This window comes from Carassius gibelio, chromosome B3, assembly GCF_023724105.1.
Source record: "Carassius gibelio isolate Cgi1373 ecotype wild population from Czech Republic chromosome B3, carGib1.2-hapl.c, whole genome shotgun sequence".
Lineage (NCBI taxonomy): Eukaryota > Metazoa > Chordata > Actinopteri > Cypriniformes > Cyprinidae > Carassius > Carassius gibelio.
In genome coordinates this window covers 41160293-41177792 of record NC_068398.1, presented here as the reverse complement: position 1 = coordinate 41177792, position 17500 = coordinate 41160293, and the positions used below count along the sequence as shown (strand labels likewise).

General features: G+C 49.1%; 1 protein-coding gene and 35 non-coding genes across 38 annotated transcripts in view; all 36 read right to left on the bottom strand.

Annotated features, from left to right (window-relative positions):
- Nucleotides 1–15, bottom strand: part of trnal-aag (transfer RNA leucine (anticodon AAG)) — an 82-nt gene extending 67 nt beyond the window's left edge. The window contains exon 1 of the tRNA in view: nucleotides 1–15. This exon is cut by the window's left edge and continues 67 nt beyond it. This is a non-coding gene — a tRNA (tRNA-Leu).
- The window catches only part of LOC127953344 (zinc finger protein 271-like), an 838866-nt gene that overhangs the window by 394976 nt on the left and 426390 nt on the right, over nucleotides 1–17500 (bottom strand). The window lies entirely within an intron of this gene.
- trnal-aag (transfer RNA leucine (anticodon AAG)) lies at nucleotides 337–418 on the bottom strand. The gene has a single exon. It is a non-coding gene; the product is annotated as a tRNA-Leu (tRNA).
- On the bottom strand, nucleotides 1391–1472 carry trnal-aag (transfer RNA leucine (anticodon AAG)). The gene has a single exon. It is a non-coding gene; the product is annotated as a tRNA-Leu (tRNA).
- Nucleotides 1867–1948, bottom strand: trnal-uag (transfer RNA leucine (anticodon UAG)). The gene has a single exon. It is a non-coding gene; the product is annotated as a tRNA-Leu (tRNA).
- Nucleotides 2372–2453, bottom strand: trnal-aag (transfer RNA leucine (anticodon AAG)). The gene has a single exon. It is a non-coding gene; the product is annotated as a tRNA-Leu (tRNA).
- On the bottom strand, nucleotides 2848–2929 carry trnal-uag (transfer RNA leucine (anticodon UAG)). Its single transcript has one exon. It is a non-coding gene; the product is annotated as a tRNA-Leu (tRNA).
- On the bottom strand, nucleotides 3353–3434 carry trnal-aag (transfer RNA leucine (anticodon AAG)). Its single transcript has one exon. It is a non-coding gene; the product is annotated as a tRNA-Leu (tRNA).
- On the bottom strand, nucleotides 3829–3910 carry trnal-uag (transfer RNA leucine (anticodon UAG)). The gene has a single exon. It is a non-coding gene; the product is annotated as a tRNA-Leu (tRNA).
- On the bottom strand, nucleotides 4398–4479 carry trnal-aag (transfer RNA leucine (anticodon AAG)). The gene has a single exon. It is a non-coding gene; the product is annotated as a tRNA-Leu (tRNA).
- On the bottom strand, nucleotides 4874–4955 carry trnal-uag (transfer RNA leucine (anticodon UAG)). Its single transcript has one exon. It is a non-coding gene; the product is annotated as a tRNA-Leu (tRNA).
- On the bottom strand, nucleotides 5379–5460 carry trnal-aag (transfer RNA leucine (anticodon AAG)). Its single transcript has one exon. It is a non-coding gene; the product is annotated as a tRNA-Leu (tRNA).
- Nucleotides 5855–5936, bottom strand: trnal-uag (transfer RNA leucine (anticodon UAG)). Its single transcript has one exon. It is a non-coding gene; the product is annotated as a tRNA-Leu (tRNA).
- trnal-aag (transfer RNA leucine (anticodon AAG)) lies at nucleotides 6360–6441 on the bottom strand. The gene has a single exon. It is a non-coding gene; the product is annotated as a tRNA-Leu (tRNA).
- Nucleotides 6818–6899, bottom strand: trnal-uag (transfer RNA leucine (anticodon UAG)). The gene has a single exon. It is a non-coding gene; the product is annotated as a tRNA-Leu (tRNA).
- Nucleotides 7387–7468, bottom strand: trnal-aag (transfer RNA leucine (anticodon AAG)). The gene has a single exon. It is a non-coding gene; the product is annotated as a tRNA-Leu (tRNA).
- On the bottom strand, nucleotides 7863–7944 carry trnal-uag (transfer RNA leucine (anticodon UAG)). The gene has a single exon. It is a non-coding gene; the product is annotated as a tRNA-Leu (tRNA).
- trnal-aag (transfer RNA leucine (anticodon AAG)) lies at nucleotides 8368–8449 on the bottom strand. The gene has a single exon. It is a non-coding gene; the product is annotated as a tRNA-Leu (tRNA).
- On the bottom strand, nucleotides 8844–8925 carry trnal-uag (transfer RNA leucine (anticodon UAG)). The gene has a single exon. It is a non-coding gene; the product is annotated as a tRNA-Leu (tRNA).
- Nucleotides 9413–9494, bottom strand: trnal-aag (transfer RNA leucine (anticodon AAG)). Its single transcript has one exon. It is a non-coding gene; the product is annotated as a tRNA-Leu (tRNA).
- Nucleotides 9871–9952, bottom strand: trnal-uag (transfer RNA leucine (anticodon UAG)). The gene has a single exon. It is a non-coding gene; the product is annotated as a tRNA-Leu (tRNA).
- trnal-aag (transfer RNA leucine (anticodon AAG)) lies at nucleotides 10440–10521 on the bottom strand. The gene has a single exon. It is a non-coding gene; the product is annotated as a tRNA-Leu (tRNA).
- On the bottom strand, nucleotides 10916–10997 carry trnal-uag (transfer RNA leucine (anticodon UAG)). The gene has a single exon. It is a non-coding gene; the product is annotated as a tRNA-Leu (tRNA).
- On the bottom strand, nucleotides 11485–11566 carry trnal-aag (transfer RNA leucine (anticodon AAG)). The gene has a single exon. It is a non-coding gene; the product is annotated as a tRNA-Leu (tRNA).
- Nucleotides 11943–12024, bottom strand: trnal-uag (transfer RNA leucine (anticodon UAG)). The gene has a single exon. It is a non-coding gene; the product is annotated as a tRNA-Leu (tRNA).
- Nucleotides 12512–12593, bottom strand: trnal-aag (transfer RNA leucine (anticodon AAG)). Its single transcript has one exon. It is a non-coding gene; the product is annotated as a tRNA-Leu (tRNA).
- Nucleotides 12988–13069, bottom strand: trnal-uag (transfer RNA leucine (anticodon UAG)). The gene has a single exon. It is a non-coding gene; the product is annotated as a tRNA-Leu (tRNA).
- Nucleotides 13493–13574, bottom strand: trnal-aag (transfer RNA leucine (anticodon AAG)). Its single transcript has one exon. It is a non-coding gene; the product is annotated as a tRNA-Leu (tRNA).
- On the bottom strand, nucleotides 13951–14032 carry trnal-uag (transfer RNA leucine (anticodon UAG)). Its single transcript has one exon. It is a non-coding gene; the product is annotated as a tRNA-Leu (tRNA).
- trnal-aag (transfer RNA leucine (anticodon AAG)) lies at nucleotides 14520–14601 on the bottom strand. Its single transcript has one exon. It is a non-coding gene; the product is annotated as a tRNA-Leu (tRNA).
- Nucleotides 14996–15077, bottom strand: trnal-uag (transfer RNA leucine (anticodon UAG)). Its single transcript has one exon. It is a non-coding gene; the product is annotated as a tRNA-Leu (tRNA).
- trnal-aag (transfer RNA leucine (anticodon AAG)) lies at nucleotides 15501–15582 on the bottom strand. Its single transcript has one exon. It is a non-coding gene; the product is annotated as a tRNA-Leu (tRNA).
- trnal-uag (transfer RNA leucine (anticodon UAG)) lies at nucleotides 15977–16058 on the bottom strand. The gene has a single exon. It is a non-coding gene; the product is annotated as a tRNA-Leu (tRNA).
- On the bottom strand, nucleotides 16546–16627 carry trnal-aag (transfer RNA leucine (anticodon AAG)). The gene has a single exon. It is a non-coding gene; the product is annotated as a tRNA-Leu (tRNA).
- Nucleotides 16949–17030, bottom strand: trnal-aag (transfer RNA leucine (anticodon AAG)). The gene has a single exon. It is a non-coding gene; the product is annotated as a tRNA-Leu (tRNA).
- trnal-uag (transfer RNA leucine (anticodon UAG)) lies at nucleotides 17389–17470 on the bottom strand. Its single transcript has one exon. It is a non-coding gene; the product is annotated as a tRNA-Leu (tRNA).

Below are 17500 nucleotides of genomic sequence, written 5' to 3'. Positions count from 1 at the left end.
CTCGGCCACGCTACCCTGCACTCCTGCGCTCTCCGGCTCTCTAAGACCGGTGGAAAGGCCTCCCTGATGCTGACTAGGGCGAAAAGCTGCATTCTAATCCTGTTTTTCATAAAACAAACCAGATCCCTAGCAGGTTAGGGCTTGCGGCAATGTTGCTGTCACAGCAAGTCTGAGGCGAATTCTGAAGAACAGATCCATCTGTAAGGAAGGAGCAGAGGCCGTGACAGGCTTTCAGCACCGACTTGGCTGAATTGCAAGGAATGTAAAAGCGGCTGAATTTGGACGTTCACGCAGCATCACTTTGAGCAGCCACAGCAGTCTTCCAAAAGCATCTACTGGCAGCGGTGGGATTCGAACCCACGCCCCCGAAGAGACTGGAGCCTTAATCCAGCGCCTTGGACCGCTCGGCCACGCTACCCTGCACTCCTGCGCTCTCCGGCTCGCTAAGACCGGTGGAAAGGCCTCCCTGATGCTGACTAGGGCGAAAAGCTGCATTCTAATCCTGTTTTTGCGGCAATGTTGCTGTCACAGCAAGTCTGAGGCGAATTCTGAAGAACAGATCAACACATGATTGACTAAAATCGTCAGCAATGAAACTTTCGGTAGTCACTTAACCACAGAGGAGAACAGTGCCCCGGGAGCAGGACTCAGTCTGACTGCTTTAGCAGAAAGGAGATAGGCTGAGCACCTGGCCGCTGAAAGGCAAAGTGTACTCTCACCACGTTTTCAGAACCTTCATCGAGTACACACAGGGCCTCTGTAATTAAAACCACAGCTGGCAGCGGTGGGATTCGAACCCACGCCCCCAGAGAGACTGGAGCCTAAATCCAGCGCTTTAGACCACAAGGCCACGCAACCTGGCCACCTACCAGGCCACCTACCACGCAACCTGGCCACGCTACCAGGTTGATAGTTTCTTTCCATTCCTTTTTCCACCTTCCACCTTCCGGAAATAGAGGCAACGCTACCACACTAAGCCCTTTTCAATGAGTAAAACTGGCTGTTTCCATCCTTTTGCCTACTTATTGCTTTCCACTGTTATTTTTTTCAATGAGTAAAACTGGCTGTTTCCATCCTTTTGCCTACTTATTGCTTTCCACTGTTATTTTTTTCAATGAGTAAAACTGGCTGTTTCCATCCTTTTGCCTACTTATTGCTTTCCACTGTTATTTTATTCAAGCGATTTTTCCTGTTTTGAAGTAACTTCACTGTGATTGTAAACTATTGACGTCCCTGCTTCAACACGGTGCATCTGTAAGGAAGGAGCAGAGGCCGTGACAGGCTTTCAGCACCGACTTGGCTGAATTGCAAGGAATGTAAAAGCGGCTGAATTTGGACGTTCACGCAGCATCACTTTGAGCAGCCACAGCAGTCTTCCAAAAGCATCTACTGGCAGAGGTGGGATTCGAACCCACGCCCCCGAAGAGACTGGAGCCTTAATCCAGCGCCTTGGACCGCTCGGCCACGCTACCCTGCACTCCTGCGCTCTCCGGCTCGCTAAGACCGGTGGAAAGGCCTCCCTGATGCTGACTAGGGCGAAAAGCTGCATTCTAATCCTGTTTTTCGTAAAACAAACCTGATCCCTAGCAGGTTAGGGCTTGCGGCAATGTTGCTGTCACAGCAAGTCTGAGGCGAATTCTGAAGAACAGATCAACACAGGATTGACTAAAATCGTCAGCAATGAAACTTTCGGTAGTCACTTAACCACAGAGGAGAACAGTGCCCCGGGAGCAGGACTCAGTCTGACTGCTTTAGCAGAAAGGAGATAGGCTGAGCACCTGGCCGCTGAAAGGCAAAGTGTACTCTCACCACGTTTTCAGAACCTTCATCGAGTACACACAGGGCCTCTGTAATTAAAACCACAGCTGGCAGCGGTGGGATTCGAACCCACGCCCCCAGAGAGACTGGAGCCTAAATCCAGCGCTTTAGACCACAAGGCCACGCTACCAGATTGATAGTTTCTTTCCATTCCTTTTTCCGCCTTCCACCTTCCGGAAATAGAGGCAACGCTACCACACTAAGCCCTTTTCAATGAGTAAAACTGGCTGTTTCCATCCTTTTGCCTACTTATTGCTTTCCACTGTTATTTTTTTCAATGAGTAAAACTGGCTGTTTCCATCCTTTTGCCTACTTATTGCTTTCCACTGTTATTTTATTCAAGCGATTTTTCCTGTTTTGAAGTAACTTCACTGTGATTGTAAACTATTGACGTCCCTGCTTCAACACGGTGCATCTGTAAGGAAGGAGCAGAGGCCGTGACAGGCTTTCAGCACCGACTTGGCTGAATTGCAAGGAATGTAAAAGCGGCTGAATTTGGACGTTCACGCAGCATCACTTTGAGCAGCCACAGCAGTCTTCCAAAAGCATCTACTGGCAGAGGTGGGATTCGAACCCACGCCCCCGAAGAGACTGGAGCCTTAATCCAGCGCCTTGGACCGCTCGGCCACGCTACCCTGCACTCCTGCGCTCTCCGGCTCGCTAAGACCGGTGGAAAGGCCTCCCTGATGCTGACTAGGGCGAAAAGCTGCATTCTAATCCTGTTTTTCGTAAAACAAACCTGATCCCTAGCAGGTTAGGGCTTGCGGCAATGTTGCTGTCACAGCAAGTCTGAGGCGAATTCTGAAGAACAGATCAACACAGGATTGACTAAAATCGTCAGCAATGAAACTTTCGGTAGTCACTTAACCACAGAGGAGAACAGTGCCCCGGGAGCAGGACTCAGTCTGACTGCTTTAGCAGAAAGGAGATAGGCTGAGCACCTGGCCGCTGAAAGGCAAAGTGTACTCTCACCACGTTTTCAGAACCTTCATCGAGTACACACAGGGCCTCTGTAATTAAAACCACAGCTGGCAGCGGTGGGATTCGAACCCACGCCCCCAGAGAGACTGGAGCCTAAATCCAGCGCTTTAGACCACAAGGCCACGCTACCAGATTGATAGTTTCTTTCCATTCCTTTTTCCGCCTTCCACCTTCCGGAAATAGAGGCAACGCTACCACACTAAGCCCTTTTCAATGAGTAAAACTGGCTGTTTCCATCCTTTTGCCTACTTATTGCTTTCCACTGTTATTTTTTTCAATGAGTAAAACTGGCTGTTTCCATCCTTTTGCCTACTTATTGCTTTCCACTGTTATTTTATTCAAGCGATTTTTCCTGTTTTGAAGTAACTTCACTGTGATTGTAAACTATTGACGTCCCTGCTTCAACACGGTGCATCTGTAAGGAAGGAGCAGAGGCCGTGACAGGCTTTCAGCACCGACTTGGCTGAATTGCAAGGAATGTAAAAGCGGCTGAATTTGGACGTTCACGCAGCATCACTTTGCGCAGCCACAGCAGTCTTCCAAAAGCATCTACTGGCAGCGGTGGGATTCGAACCCACGACCCCAAAGAGACTGGAGCCTTAATCCAGCGCCTTGGACCGCTCGGCCACGCTACCCTGCACTCCTGCGCTCTCCGGCTCGCTAAGACCGGTGGAAAGGCCTCCCTGATGCTGACTAGGGCGAAAAGCTGCATTCTAATCCTGTTTTTCGTAAAACAAACCTGATCCCTAGCAGGTTAGGGCTTGCGGCAATGTTGCTGTCACAGCAAGTCTGAGGCGAATTCTGAAGAACAGATCAACACAGGATTGACTAAAATCGTCAGCAATGAAACTTTCGGTAGTCACTTAACCACAGAGGAGAACAGTGCCCCGGGAGCAGGACTCAGTCTGACTGCTTTAGCAGAAAGGAGATAGGCTGAGCACCTGGCCGCTGAAAGGCAAAGTGTACTCTCACCACGTTTTCAGAACCTTCATCGAGTACACACAGGGCCTCTGTAATTAAAACCACAGCTGGCAGCGGTGGGATTCGAACCCACGCCCCCAGAGAGACTGGAGCCTAAATCCAGCGCCTTAGACCACTCGGCCACGCTACCAGGTTGATAGTTTCTTTCCATTCCTTTTTCCACCTTCCACCTTCCGGAAATAGAGGCAACGCTACCACACTAAGCCCTTTTCAATGAGTAAAACTGGCTGTTTCCATCCTTTTGCCTACTTATTGCTTTCCACTGTTATTTTTTTCAATGAGTAAAACTGGCTGTTTCCATCCTTTTGCCTACTTATTGCTTTCCACTGTTATTTTTTTCAATGAGTAAAACTGGCTGTTTCCATCCTTTTGCCTACTTATTGCTTTCCACTGTTATTTTATTCAAGCGATTTTTCCTGTTTTGAAGTAACTTCACTGTGATTGTAAACTATTGACGTCCCTGCTTCAACACGGTGCATCTGTAAGGAAGGAGCAGAGGCCGTGACAGGCTTTCAGCACCGACTTGGCTGAATTGCAAGGAATGTAAAAGCGGCTGAATTTGGACGTTCACGCAGCATCACTTTGAGCAGCCACAGCAGTCTTCCAAAAGCATCTACTGGCAGAGGTGGGATTCGAACCCACGCCCCCGAAGAGACTGGAGCCTTAATCCAGCGCCTTGGACCGCTCGGCCACGCTACCCTGCACTCCTGCGCTCTCCGGCTCGCTAAGACCGGTGGAAAGGCCTCCCTGATGCTGACTAGGGCGAAAAGCTGCATTCTAATCCTGTTTTTCGTAAAACAAACCTGATCCCTAGCAGGTTAGGGCTTGCGGCAATGTTGCTGTCACAGCAAGTCTGAGGCGAATTCTGAAGAACAGATCAACACAGGATTGACTAAAATCGTCAGCAATGAAACTTTCGGTAGTCACTTAACCACAGAGGAGAACAGTGCCCCGGGAGCAGGACTCAGTCTGACTGCTTTAGCAGAAAGGAGATAGGCTGAGCACCTGGCCGCTGAAAGGCAAAGTGTACTCTCACCACGTTTTCAGAACCTTCATCGAGTACACACAGGGCCTCTGTAATTAAAACCACAGCTGGCAGCGGTGGGATTCGAACCCACGCCCCCAGAGAGACTGGAGCCTAAATCCAGCGCTTTAGACCACAAGGCCACGCTACCAGATTGATAGTTTCTTTCCATTCCTTTTTCCGCCTTCCACCTTCCGGAAATAGAGGCAACGCTACCACACTAAGCCCTTTTCAATGAGTAAAACTGGCTGTTTCCATCCTTTTGCCTACTTATTGCTTTCCACTGTTATTTTTTTCAATGAGTAAAACTGGCTGTTTCCATCCTTTTGCCTACTTATTGCTTTCCACTGTTATTTTATTCAAGCGATTTTTCCTTTTTTGAAGTAACTTCACTGTGATTGTAAACTATTGACGTCCCTGCTTCAACACGGTGCATCTGTAAGGAAGGAGCAGAGGCCGTGACAGGCTTTCAGCACCGACTTGGCTGAATTGCAAGGAATGTAAAAGCGGCTGAATTTGGACGTTCACGCAGCATCACTTTGAGCAGCCACAGCAGTCTTCCAAAAGCATCTACTGGCAGAGGTGGGATTCGAACCCACGCCCCCGAAGAGACTGGAGCCTTAATCCAGCGCCTTGGACCGCTCGGCCACGCTACCCTGCACTCCTGCGCTCTCCGGCTCGCTAAGACCGGTGGAAAGGCCTCCCTGATGCTGACTAGGGCGAAAAGCTGCATTCTAATCCTGTTTTTCGTAAAACAAACCTGATCCCTAGCAGGTTAGGGCTTGCGGCAATGTTGCTGTCACAGCAAGTCTGAGGCGAATTCTGAAGAACAGATCAACACAGGATTGACTAAAATCGTCAGCAATGAAACTTTCGGTAGTCACTTAACCACAGAGGAGAACAGTGCCCCGGGAGCAGGACTCAGTCTGACTGCTTTAGCAGAAAGGAGATAGGCTGAGCACCTGGCCGCTGAAAGGCAAAGTGTACTCTCACCACGTTTTCAGAACCTTCATCGAGTACACACAGGGCCTCTGTAATTAAAACCACAGCTGGCAGCGGTGGGATTCGAACCCACGCCCCCAGAGAGACTGGAGCCTAAATCCAGCGCTTTAGACCACAAGGCCACGCTACCAGATTGATAGTTTCTTTCCATTCCTTTTTCCGCCTTCCACCTTCCGGAAATAGAGGCAACGCTACCACACTAAGCCCTTTTCAATGAGTAAAACTGGCTGTTTCCATCCTTTTGCCTACTTATTGCTTTCCACTGTTATTTTTTTCAATGAGTAAAACTGGCTGTTTACATCCTTTTGCCTACTTATTGCTTTCCACTGTTATTTTATTCAAGCGATTTTTCCTGTTTTGAAGTAACTTCACTGTGATTGTAAACTATTGACGTCCCTGCTTCAACACGGTGCATCTGTAAGGAAGGAGCAGAGGCCGTGACAGGCTTTCAGCACCGACTTGGCTGAATTGCAAGGAATGTAAAAGCGGCTGAATTTGGACGTTCACGCAGCATCACTTTGCGCAGCCACAGCAGTCTTCCAAAAGCATCTACTGGCAGCGGTGGGATTCGAACCCACGCCCCCGAAGAGACTGGAGCCTTAATCCAGCGCCTTGGACCGCTCGGCCACGCTACCCTGCACTCCTGCCCTCTCCGGCTCGCTAAGACCGGTGGAAAGGCCTCCCTGATGCTGACTAGGGCGAAAAGCTGCATTCTAATCCTGTTTTTCGTAAAACAAACCTGATCCCTAGCAGGTTAGGGCTTGCGGCAATGTTGCTGTCACAGCAAGTCTGAGGTGAGTTCTGAAGAACAGATCAACACAGTATTGACTAAAATCGTCAGCAATGACTTAACCACAGAGAACAGTGCCCCGGGAGCAGGACTCAGTCTGACTGCTTTAGCAGAAAGGAGATAGGCTGAGCACCTGGCCGCTGAAAGGCAAAGTGTACTCTCACCACGTTTTCAGAACCTTCATCGAGTACACACAGGGCCTCTGTAATTAAAACCACAGCTGGCAGCGGTGGGATTCGAACCCACGCCCCCAGAGAGACTGGAGCCTAAATCCAGCGCCTTAGACCACTCGGCCACGCTACCAGATTGATAGTTTCTTTCCATTCCTTTTTCCGCCTTCCACCTTCCGGAAATAGAGGCAACGCTACCACACTAAGCCCTTTTCAATGAGTAAAACTGGCTGTTTCCATCCTTTTGCCTACTTATTGCTTTCCACTGTTATTTTTTTCAATGAGTAAAACTGGCTGTTTCCATCCTTTTGCCTACTTATTGCTTTCCACTGTTATTTTTTTCAATGAGTAAAACTGGCTGTTTCCATCCTTTTGCCTACTTATTGCTTTCCACTGTTATTTTATTCAAGCGATTTTTCCTGTTTTGAAGTAACTTCACTGTGATTGTAAACTATTGACGTCCCTGCTTCAACACGGTGCATCTGTAAGGAAGGAGCAGAGGCCGTGACAGGCTTTCAGCACCGACTTGGCTGAATTGCAAGGAATGTAAAAGCGGCTGAATTTGGACGTTCACGCAGCATCACTTTGAGCAGCCACAGCAGTCTTCCAAAAGCATCTACTGGCAGCGGTGGGATTCGAACCCACGACCCCAAAGAGACTGGAGCCTTAATCCAGCGCCTTGGACCGCTCGGCCACGCTACCCTGCACTCCTGCGCTCTCCGGCTCGCTAAGACCGGTGGAAAGGCCTCCCTGATGCTGACTAGGGCGAAAAGCTGCATTCTAATCCTGTTTTTCGTAAAACAAACCTGATCCCTAGCAGGTTAGGGCTTGTGGCAATGTTGCTGTCACAGCAAGTCTGAGGCGAATTCTGAAGAACAGATCAACACAGGATTGACTAAAATCGTCAGCAATGAAACTTTCGGTAGTCACTTAACCACAGAGGAGAACAGTGCCCCGGGAGCAGGACTCAGTCTGACTGCTTTAGCAGAAAGGAGATAGGCTGAGCACCTGGCCGCTGAAAGGCAAAGTGTACTCTCACCACGTTTTCAGAACCTTCATCGAGTACACACAGGGCCTCTGTAATTAAAACCACAGCTGGCAGCGGTGGGATTCGAACCCACGCCCCCAGAGAGACTGGAGCCTAAATCCAGCGCCTTAGACCACTCGGCCACGCTACCAGGTTGATAGTTTCTTTCCATTACTTTTTCCACCTTCCACCTTCCGGAAATAGAGGCAACGCTACCACACTAAGCCCTTTTCAATGAGTAAAACTGGCTGTTTCCATCCTTTTGCCTACTTATTGCTTTCCACTGTTATTTTTTTCAATGAGTAAAACTGGCTGTTTCCATCCTTTTGCCTACTTATTGCTTTCCACTGTTATTTTATTCAAGCGATTTTTCCTGTTTTGAAGTAACTTCACTGTGATTGTAAACTATTGACGTCCCTGCTTCAACACGGTGCATCTGTAAGGAAGGAGCAGAGGCCGTGACAGGCTTTCAGCACCGACTTGGCTGAATTGCAAGGAATGTAAAAGCGGCTGAATTTGGACGTTCACGCAGCATCACTTTGCGCAGCCACAGCAGTCTTCCAAAAGCATCTACTGGCAGCGGTGGGATTCGAACCCACGCCCCCGAAGAGACTGGAGCCTTAATCCAGCGCCTTGGACCGCTCGGCCACGCTACCCTGCACTCCTGCGCTCTCCGGCTCGCTAAGACCGGTGGAAAGGCCTCCCTGATGCTGACTAGGGCGAAAAGCTGCATTCTAATCCTGTTTTTCGTAAAACAAACCTGATCCCTAGCAGGTTAGGGCTTGCGGCAATGTTGCTGTCACAGCAAGTCTGAGGCGAATTCTGAAGAACAGATCAACACAGGATTGACTAAAATCGTCAGCAATGAAACTTTCGGTAGTCACTTAACCACAGAGGAGAACAGTGCCCCGGGAGCAGGACTCAGTCTGACTGCTTTAGCAGAAAGGAGATAGGCTGAGCACCTGGCCGCTGAAAGGCAAAGTGTACTCTCACCACGTTTTCAGAACCTTCATCGAGTACACACAGGGCCTCTGTAATTAAAACCACAGCTGGCAGCGGTGGGATTCGAACCCACGCCCCCAGAGAGACTGGAGCCTAAATCCAGCGCCTTAGACCACTCGGCCACGCTACCAGGTTGATAGTTTCTTTCCATTCCTTTTTCCACCTTCCACCTTCCGGAAATAGAGGCAACGCTACCACACTAAGCCCTTTTCAATGAGTAAAACTGGCTGTTTCCATCCTTTTGCCTACTTATTGCTTTCCACTGTTATTTTTTTCAATGAGTAAAACTGGCTGTTTCCATCCTTTTGCCTACTTATTGCTTTCCACTGTTATTTTTTTCAATGAGTAAAACTGGCTGTTTCCATCCTTTTGCCTACTTATTGCTTTCCACTGTTATTTTATTCAAGCGATTTTTCCTGTTTTGAAGTAACTTCACTGTGATTGTAAACTATTGACGTCCCTGCTTCAACACGGTGCATCTGTAAGGAAGGAGCAGAGGCCGTGACAGGCTTTCAGCACCGACTTGGCTGAATTGCAAGGAATGTAAAAGCGGCTGAATTTGGACGTTCACGCAGCATCACTTTGCGCAGCCACAGCAGTCTTCCAAAAGCATCTACTGGCAGCGGTGGGATTCGAACCCACGCCCCCGAAGAGACTGGAGCCTTAATCCAGCGCCTTGGACCGCTCGGCCACGCTACCCTGCACTCCTGCGCTCTCCGGCTCGCTAAGACCGGTGGAAAGGCCTCCCTGATGCTGACTAGGGCGAAAAGCTGCATTCTAATCCTGTTTTTCGTAAAACAAACCTGATCCCTAGCAGGTTAGGGCTTGCGGCAATGTTGCTGTCACAGCAAGTCTGAGGTGAGTTCTGAAGAACAGATCAACACAGTATTGACTAAAATCGTCAGCAATGACTTAACCACAGAGAACAGTGCCCCGGGAGCAGGACTCAGTCTGACTGCTTTAGCAGAAAGGAGATAGGCTGAGCACCTGGCCGCTGAAAGGCAAAGTGTACTCTCACCACGTTTTCAGAACCTTCATCGAGTACACACAGGGCCTCTGTAATTAAAACCACAGCTGGCAGCGGTGGGATTCGAACCCACGCCCCCAGAGAGACTGGAGCCTAAATCCAGCGCCTTAGACCACTCGGCCACGCTACCAGATTGATAGTTTCTTTCCATTCCTTTTTCCGCCTTCCACCTTCCGGAAATAGAGGCAACGCTACCACACTAAGCCCTTTTCAATGAGTAAAACTGGCTGTTTCCATCCTTTTGCCTACTTATTGCTTTCCACTGTTATTTTTTTCAATGAGTAAAACTGGCTGTTTCCATCCTTTTGCCTACTTATTGCTTTCCACTGTTATTTTTTTCAATGAGTAAAACTGGCTGTTTCCATCCTTTTGCCTACTTATTGCTTTCCACTGTTATTTTATTCAAGCGATTTTTCCTGTTTTGAAGTAACTTCACTGTGATTGTAAACTATTGACGTCCCTGCTTCAACACGGTGCATCTGTAAGGAAGGAGCAGAGGCCGTGACAGGCTTTCAGCACCGACTTGGCTGAATTGCAAGGAATGTAAAAGCGGCTGAATTTGGACGTTCACGCAGCATCACTTTGAGCAGCCACAGCAGTCTTCCAAAAGCATCTACTGGCAGCGGTGGGATTCGAACTCACGACCCCAAAGAGACTGGAGCCTTAATCCAGCGCCTTGGACCGCTCGGCCACGCTACCCTGCACTCCTGCGCTCTCCGGCTCGCTAAGACCGGTGGAAAGGCCTCCCTGATGCTGACTAGGGCGAAAAGCTGCATTCTAATCCTGTTTTTCGTAAAACAAACCTGATCCCTAGCAGGTTAGGGCTTGCGGCAATGTTGCTGTCACAGCAAGTCTGAGGCGAATTCTGAAGAACAGATCAACACAGGATTGACTAAAATCGTCAGCAATGAAACTTTCGGTAGTCACTTAACCACAGAGGAGAACAGTGCCCCGGGAGCAGGACTCAGTCTGACTGCTTTAGCAGAAAGGAGATAGGCTGAGCACCTGGCCGCTGAAAGGCAAAGTGTACTCTCACCACGTTTTCAGAACCTTCATCGAGTACACACAGGGCCTCTGTAATTAAAACCACAGCTGGCAGCGGTGGGATTCGAACCCACGCCCCCAGAGAGACTGGAGCCTAAATCCAGCGCCTTAGACCACTCGGCCACGCTACCAGGTTGATAGTTTCTTTCCATTCCTTTTTCCACCTTCCACCTTCCGGAAATAGAGGCAACGCTACCACACTAAGCCCTTTTCAATGAGTAAAACTGGCTGTTTCCATCCTTTTGCCTACTTATTGCTTTCCACTGTTATTTTTTTCAATGAGTAAAACTGGCTGTTTCCATCCTTTTGCCTACTTATTGCTTTCCACTGTTATTTTTTTCAATGAGTAAAACTGGCTGTTTCCATCCTTTTGCCTACTTATTGCTTTCCACTGTTATTTTATTCAAGCGATTTTTCCTGTTTTGAAGTAACTTCACTGTGATTGTAAACTATTGACGTCCCTGCTTCAACACGGTGCATCTGTAAGGAAGGAGCAGAGGCCGTGACAGGCTTTCAGCACCGACTTGGCTGAATTGCAAGGAATGTAAAAGCGGCTGAATTTGGACGTTCACGCAGCATCACTTTGCGCAGCCACAGCAGTCTTCCAAAAGCATCTACTGGCAGCGGTGGGATTCGAACCCACGCCCCCGAAGAGACTGGAGCCTTAATCCAGCGCCTTGGACCGCTCGGCCACGCTACCCTGCACTCCTGCGCTCTCCGGCTCGCTAAGACCGGTGGAAAGGCCTCCCTGATGCTGACTAGGGCGAAAAGCTGCATTCTAATCCTGTTTTTCGTAAAACAAACCTGATCCCTAGCAGGTTAGGGCTTGCGGCAATGTTGCTGTCACAGCAAGTCTGAGGTGAGTTCTGAAGAACAGATCAACACAGTATTGACTAAAATCGTCAGCAATGACTTAACCACAGAGAACAGTGCCCCGGGAGCAGGACTCAGTCTGACTGCTTTAGCAGAAAGGAGATAGGCTGAGCACCTGGCCGCTGAAAGGCAAAGTGTACTCTCACCACGTTTTCAGAACCTTCATCGAGTACACACAGGGCCTCTGTAATTAAAACCACAGCTGGCAGCGGTGGGATTCGAACCCACGCCCCCAGAGAGACTGGAGCCTAAATCCAGCGCCTTAGACCACTCGGCCACGCTACCAGATTGATAGTTTCTTTCCATTCCTTTTTCCGCCTTCCACCTTCCGGAAATAGAGGCAACGCTACCACACTAAGCCCTTTTCAATGAGTAAAACTGGCTGTTTCCATCCTTTTGCCTACTTATTGCTTTCCACTGTTATTTTTTTCAATGAGTAAAACTGGCTGTTTCCATCCTTTTGCCTACTTATTGCTTTCCACTGTTATTTTTTTCAATGAGTAAAACTGGCTGTTTCCATCCTTTTGCCTACTTATTGCTTTCCACTGTTATTTTATTCAAGCGATTTTTCCTGTTTTGAAGTAACTTCACTGTGATTGTAAACTATTGACGTCCCTGCTTCAACACGGTGCATCTGTAAGGAAGGAGCAGAGGCCGTGACAGGCTTTCAGCACCGACTTGGCTGAATTGCAAGGAATGTAAAAGCGGCTGAATTTGGACGTTCACGCAGCATCACTTTGAGCAGCCACAGCAGTCTTCCAAAAGCATCTACTGGCAGCGGTGGGATTCGAACTCACGACCCCAAAGAGACTGGAGCCTTAATCCAGCGCCTTGGACCGCTCGGCCACGCTACCCTGCACTCCTGCGCTCTCCGGCTCGCTAAGACCGGTGGAAAGGCCTCCCTGATGCTGACTAGGGCGAAAAGCTGCATTCTAATCCTGTTTTTCGTAAAACAAACCTGATCCCTAGCAGGTTAGGGCTTGCGGCAATGTTGCTGTCACAGCAAGTCTGAGGCGAATTCTGAAGAACAGATCAACACAGGATTGACTAAAATCGTCAGCAATGAAACTTTCGGTAGTCACTTAACCACAGAGGAGAACAGTGCCCCGGGAGCAGGACTCAGTCTGACTGCTTTAGCAGAAAGGAGATAGGCTGAGCACCTGGCCGCTGAAAGGCAAAGTGTACTCTCACCACGTTTTCAGAACCTTCATCGAGTACACACAGGGCCTCTGTAATTAAAACCACAGCTGGCAGCGGTGGGATTCGAACCCACGCCCCCAGAGAGACTGGAGCCTAAATCCAGCGCCTTAGACCACTCGGCCACGCTACCAGGTTGATAGTTTCTTTCCATTCCTTTTTCCACCTTCCACCTTCCGGAAATAGAGGCAACGCTACCACACTAAGCCCTTTTCAATGAGTAAAACTGGCTGTTTCCATCCTTTTGCCTACTTATTGCTTTCCACTGTTATTTTTTTCAATGAGTAAAACTGGCTGTTTCCATCCTTTTGCCTACTTATTGCTTTCCACTGTTATTTTATTCAAGCGATTTTTCCTGTTTTGAAGTAACTTCACTGTGATTGTAAACTATTGACGTCCCTGCTTCAACACGGTGCATCTGTAAGGAAGGAGCAGAGGCCGTGACAGGCTTTCAGCACCGACTTGGCTGAATTGCAAGGAATGTAAAAGCGGCTGAATTTGGACGTTCACGCAGCATCACTTTGCGCAGCCACAGCAGTCTTCCAAAAGCATCTACTGGCAGCGGTGGGATTCGAACCCACGCCCCCGAAGAGACTGGAGCCTTAATCCAGCGCCTTGGACCGCTCGGCCACGCTACCCTGCACTCCTGCGCTCTCCGGCTCGCTAAGACCGGTGGAAAGGCCTCCCTGATGCTGACTAGGGCGAAAAGCTGCATTCTAATCCTGTTTTTCGTAAAACAAACCTGATCCCTAGCAGGTTAGGGCTTGCGGCAATGTTGCTGTCACAGCAAGTCTGAGGTGAGTTCTGAAGAACAGATCAACACAGTATTGACTAAAATCGTCAGCAATGACTTAACCACAGAGAACAGTGCCCCGGGAGCAGGACTCAGTCTGACTGCTTTAGCAGAAAGGAGATAGGCTGAGCACCTGGCCGCTGAAAGGCAAAGTGTACTCTCACCACGTTTTCAGAACCTTCATCGAGTACACACAGGGCCTCTGTAATTAAAACCACAGCTGGCAGCGGTGGGATTCGAACCCACGCCCCCAGAGAGACTGGAGCCTAAATCCAGCGCCTTAGACCACTCGGCCACGCTACCAGATTGATAGTTTCTTTCCATTCCTTTTTCCGCCTTCCACCTTCCGGAAATAGAGGCAACGCTACCACACTAAGCCCTTTTCAATGAGTAAAACTGGCTGTTTCCATCCTTTTGCCTACTTATTGCTTTCCACTGTTATTTTTTTCAATGAGTAAAACTGGCTGTTTCCATCCTTTTGCCTACTTATTGCTTTCCACTGTTATTTTTTTCAATGAGTAAAACTGGCTGTTTCCATCCTTTTGCCTACTTATTGCTTTCCACTGTTATTTTATTCAAGCGATTTTTCCTGTTTTGAAGTAACTTCACTGTGATTGTAAACTATTGACGTCCCTGCTTCAACACGGTGCATCTGTAAGGAAGGAGCAGAGGCCGTGACAGGCTTTCAGCACCGACTTGGCTGAATTGCAAGGAATGTAAAAGCGGCTGAATTTGGACGTTCACGCAGCATCACTTTGAGCAGCCACAGCAGTCTTCCAAAAGCATCTACTGGCAGCGGTGGGATTCGAACTCACGACCCCAAAGAGACTGGAGCCTTAATCCAGCGCCTTGGACCGCTCGGCCACGCTACCCTGCACTCCTGCGCTCTCCGGCTCGCTAAGACCGGTGGAAAGGCCTCCCTGATGCTGACTAGGGCGAAAAGCTGCATTCTAATCCTGTTTTTCGTAAAACAAACCTGATCCCTAGCAGGTTAGGGCTTGCGGCAATGTTGCTGTCACAGCAAGTCTGAGGCGAATTCTGAAGAACAGATCAACACAGGATTGACTAAAATCGTCAGCAATGAAACTTTCGGTAGTCACTTAACCACAGAGGAGAACAGTGCCCCGGGAGCAGGACTCAGTCTGACTGCTTTAGCAGAAAGGAGATAGGCTGAGCACCTGGCCGCTGAAAGGCAAAGTGTACTCTCACCACGTTTTCAGAACCTTCATCGAGTACACACAGGGCCTCTGTAATTAAAACCACAGCTGGCAGCGGTGGGATTCGAACCCACGCCCCCAGAGAGACTGGAGCCTAAATCCAGCGCCTTAGACCACTCGGCCACGCTACCAGGTTGATAGTTTCTTTCCATTCCTTTTTCCACCTTCCACCTTCCGGAAATAGAGGCAACGCTACCACACTAAGCCCTTTTCAATGAGTAAAACTGGCTGTTTCCATCCTTTTGCCTACTTATTGCTTTCCACTGTTATTTTTTTCAATGAGTAAAACTGGCTGTTTCCATCCTTTTGCCTACTTATTGCTTTCCACTGTTATTTTATTCAAGCGATTTTTCCTGTTTTGAAGTAACTTCACTGTGATTGTAAACTATTGACGTCCCTGCTTCAACACGGTGCATCTGTAAGGAAGGAGCAGAGGCCGTGACAGGCTTTCAGCACCGACTTGGCTGAATTGCAAGGAATGTAAAAGCGGCTGAATTTGGACGTTCACGCAGCATCACTTTGCGCAGCCACAGCAGTCTTCCAAAAGCATCTACTGGCAGCGGTGGGATTCGAACCCACGCCCCCGAAGAGACTGGAGCCTTAATCCAGCGCCTTGGACCGCTCGGCCACGCTACCCTGCACTCCTGCGCTCTCCGGCTCGCTAAGACCGGTGGAAAGGCCTCCCTGATGCTGACTAGGGCGAAAAGCTGCATTCTAATCCTGTTTTTCGTAAAACAAACCTGATCCCTAGCAGGTTAGGGTTTGCGGCAATGTTGCTGTCACAGCAAGTCTGAGGCGAATTCTGAAGAACAGATCAACACAGGATTGACTAAAATCGTCAGCAATGAAACTTTCGGTAGTCACTTAACCACAGAGGAGAACAGTGCCCCGGGAGCAGGACTCAGTCTGACTGCTTTAGCAGAAAGGAGATAGGCTGAGCACCTGGCCGCTGAAAGGCAAAGTGTACTCTCACCACGTTTTCAGAACCTTCATCGAGTACACACAGGGCCTCTGTAATTAAAACCACAGCTGGCAGCGGTGGGATTCGAACCCACGCCCCCAGAGAGACTGGAGCCTAAATCCAGCGCCTTAGACCACTCGGCCACGCTACCAGGTTGATAGTTTCTTTCCATTCCTTTTTCCACCTTCCACCTTCCGGAAATAGAGGCAACGCTACCACACTAAGCCCTTTTCAATGAGTAAAACTGGCTGTTTCCATCTTTTTGCCTACTTATTGCTTTCCACTGTTATTTTTTTCAATGAGTAAAACTGGCTGTTTCCATCCTTTTGCCTACTTATTGCTTTCCACTGTTATTTTTTTCAATGAGTAAAACTGGCTGTTTCCATCCTTTTGCCTACTTATTGCTTTCCACTGTTATTTTATTCAAGCGATTTTTCCTGTTTTGAAGTAACTTCACTGTGATTGTAAACTATTGACGTCCCTGCTTCAACACGGTGCATCTGTAAGGAAGGAGCAGAGGCCGTGACAGGCTTTCAGCACCGACTTGGCTGAATTGCAAGGAATGTAAAAGCGGCTGAATTTGGACGTTCACGCAGCATCACTTTGAGCAGCCACAGCAGTCTTCCAAAAGCATCTACTGGCACCGGTGGGATTCGAACCCACGACCCCGAAGAGACTGGAGCCTTAATCCAGCGCCTTGGACCGCTCGGCCACGCTACCCTGCACTCCTGCGCTCTCCGGCTCTCTAAGACCGGTGGAAAGGCCTCCCTGATGCTGACTAGGGCGAAAAGCTGCATTCTAATCCTGTTTTTCATAAAACAAACCAGATCCCTAGCAGGTTAGGGCTTGCGGCAATGTTGCTGTCACAGCAAGTCTGAGGCGAATTCTGAAGAACAGATCCATCTGTAAGGAAGGAGCAGAGGCCGTGACAGGCTTTCAGCACCGACTTGGCTGAATTGCAAGGAATGTAAAAGCGGCTGAATTTGGACGTTCACGCAGCATCACTTTGAGCAGCCACAGCAGTCTTCCAAAAGCATCTACTGGCAGCGGTGGGATTCAAACCCACGCCCCCGAAGAGACTGGAGCCTTAATCCAGCGCCTTGGACCGCTCGGCCACGCTACCCTGCACTCCTGCGCTCTCCGGCTCGCTAAGACCGGTGGAAAGGCCTCCCTGATGCTGACTAGGGCGAAAAGCTGCATTCTAATCCTGTTTTTGCGGCAATGTTGCTGTCACAGCAAGTCTGAGGCGAATTCTGAAGAACAGATCAACACATGATTGACTAAAATCGTCAGCAATGAAACTTTCGGTAGTCACTTAACCACAGAGGAGAACAGTGCCCCGGGAGCAGGACTCAGTCTGACTGCTTTAGCAGAAAGAAGATAGGCTGAGCACCTGGCCGCTGAAAGGCAAAGTGTACTCTCACCACGTTTTCAGAACCTTCATCGAGTACACACAGGGCCTCTGTAATTAAAACCACAGCTGGCAGCGGTGGGATTCGAACCCACGCCCCCAGAGAGACTGGAGCCTAAATCCAGCGCCTTAGACCACTCGGCCACGCTACCATGTTGATAGATTCTTTCCATTCCTTTTTC